At 41.0% G+C, this 2593-nt stretch overlaps 1 non-coding gene across 1 annotated transcript; it reads left to right on the top strand.

The window, feature by feature from the left end:
- The first annotated feature begins 1650 nt into the window (after positions 1 to 1650).
- LOC118486143 lies at positions 1651 to 1756 on the top strand. Its single transcript, XR_004878000.1, has one exon. It is a non-coding gene; the product is annotated as a small nucleolar RNA R71 (small nucleolar RNA).
- The last annotated feature ends 837 nt before the right edge of the window (positions 1757 to 2593 follow it).

Here is a 2593-nt window from a genome sequence, read left to right as displayed (position 1 = left end):
GACACATGCCATATTTAATGTTTATCTTGAATCGCATGCTTGCTATGAGGGATTGTTCACACTTTTATCTTATGCTATGTATGTACCAAACTTGTATACTCGCCTTTGCTTTTGCATTGAATAGTATTTTTAAACATGTTACAGGTTGATGATGATGAAATGAAAGAGGTAGCACGATGCCTAGATACACACTTTAGACGTTAGATTTAAATATGTTGCATCGAATTTTGGTTATGTTGGTTTGTTATTTTGATTAAACTTGTTGTTATTTGGGATCTTGTATTGATGACTACTTGAAGTTTGGAAATGAAATTTGGATTATTAAATTATTGTCACAAATAGCGTTATGATGTCTCGAGCAATCTTCACACTTCGTCTCATCCCGATGTTTCCGCCATTGGTTGGGGTGTGACAGAACCAACTTACGGTTCTTTTCGGTCATGGTAATGATTCCTTCTCTACAATTGATTTGAGCATTTGCCGTATAGAGAAACGGTCGACCCAAAATCACCCTTTGTTGTGACGCCATCATGGTAGTAGCATAATCTAAAACCAAAAAATCCACCGGGTATTCGAATTCTCCCAATCGAATCATAACATTCTTAACCATTCCCCGTGGACGCCTCCAACTTTCATCCGCCAAACTCACCATGGTGTCTGCATCCTGAAGCGGACCAAAATCATACATATGGTAGCACACTCATACTCGCCCCATAATCCAATAATGCATGAGGAATTTTAATTTTCCCACTCGGCTCAGCACAAGTGGTGCTCCATGCTCCTTGTCCATTTCAACCTCAGCATCCCTTCCTATACCTGCACTCACTTGACAAGAAGAAGTAAGAAATGTTAGGTGATTGACCTTTTGCTTTCTTCAATAATGCCACATTGATATTAATGATTTTTGTGTTCTTGGGATTTATCACCATGTCACTTGGTGATTGACCTTTTGCTTTCTTCAATAATGCCACGTCACTTGCAAGTTGACCCATTTGAGTGGTCAACGATTGAATAGCTTTGTCACGAATTTCATCTTTTTGCATGCGAACATCATCCATTTGATTTATTCGCTGCATCTCTAGTTGCATTGCCTTGAGCATCTCCATGACCTCATTTCCACCAGAAGAACTTTGACCCGAAAACCCACTTTGATTATTGAACGGTTGGCGTGGAGCAAACTTACCTTGACTTCCTTGAAAATTCGGAATTGGCTTGGTTTGAGGGATTTCCATATCTAAAATTTGGGTGGTTTCTCAAACCGGGGTGGTAAGTATTGGAGTTCATGTTGTAATTTCTACCACCCCCTCCTTGACCTTGCACAGCATGAACCTCTTCGTATTGCCCTTCACCTCCTTGGCAATTTTCAGCCGGATGCCCTATCTCATTACAAATAGCACAAACATCATAAATTTGGTTAGAAGTTTGAACATTACCATCGTCTACCGCATGCACTTGAGTTCGGGTAATGGTCGGTCGTGCTCTCCTTGATGCTTGAGCTTTTCTTTTTGATGTGATTGCCATTTGCTCCAAAAACTCCCAATCGTCATGCTCGTAGTTTGTACCAAAGTCCCATTTGTGATGGACATTAAATCACGAGCATCTTCGACACTTAACCCCTCGTGGAAAGCATTCATAAATTCCAAAAGTTCAATCCCATGGTGAGGGTAATTCTTGATCATCATGTTGAAACGCTCAAAGGCCTCATGAAACATTTCTCCTTGTTGTTGTTGAAAACTCCTCAACCCCTTCCTAGCATCATTGGTCTTTTGAGCGTTGTAAAATTCATCTAAAAATATTTGTTGCATCTCTGCCCATGTATAGATAGATGCTGAAGGTAGAGTGTAAAACCACTTCTTTGCCTTGTCTTCCAAAGAAAATTGGAATAATACCAATTTGACATCATCGGCCGAAAAACCTTGACTCCCAAGAGTGTTGCAAATCGAGTCATAAGCCTCCAAATGAAAATAAGGCTCCTCCGTTGCTAGACCCTTATATTTTGGCAAACTTTGCAATGAATTGGTTCTCACTTCGAATGTCCTCCCTTGATTATTGTGAGGAATAACTACCGGTGAAGGATTGTGAATAATTACCGGCCTAAAATGCGCTTCAATGCCCCTCACATGTTCTCTAAGATGTCTTCTTGGTACACCCAACCGACCCCTTGGACGAATAGGACCCATTGGTCTTTGCATAGGCCCTTGAGGTACATGTGGTTGAAATTGATGTTGTGGCATCAGTGGGTGTTAAATTGGCCTTTGAAATTGTGGTTGTGCATTTTGTGGACGAACTTGTTGCAATGGTATAGGACGTTGCACTTGTGGCCCTTGTGGCCTTGGCCGAATATGTTGTGGTATAAGTTGTTGTTGTGGAATTCCACCAACACTTGGCATTCCTTGAGTTTGACCTTGTATATAAGCAAATTCCCCTTGATCTCCATCACACCCATATGCATATCCATCTTCATCATAACCCTCAAAATCTTCATACCCCTCATCATATCCATCTCCCCTATACCCGAAGATTGCCCAAATGGAAGAGTTGAATATTGAAAACCCGACTGGTTCGATGGTCTAAATGTAGAAGTAGCATGGAC

Source organism: Helianthus annuus, chromosome 13, assembly GCF_002127325.2.
Source record: "Helianthus annuus cultivar XRQ/B chromosome 13, HanXRQr2.0-SUNRISE, whole genome shotgun sequence".
Classification (NCBI taxonomy): domain Eukaryota; kingdom Viridiplantae; phylum Streptophyta; class Magnoliopsida; order Asterales; family Asteraceae; genus Helianthus; species Helianthus annuus.
Note: the sequence above shows the minus strand (reverse complement) of the source record. Positions and strands in the feature narration are given on the sequence as shown.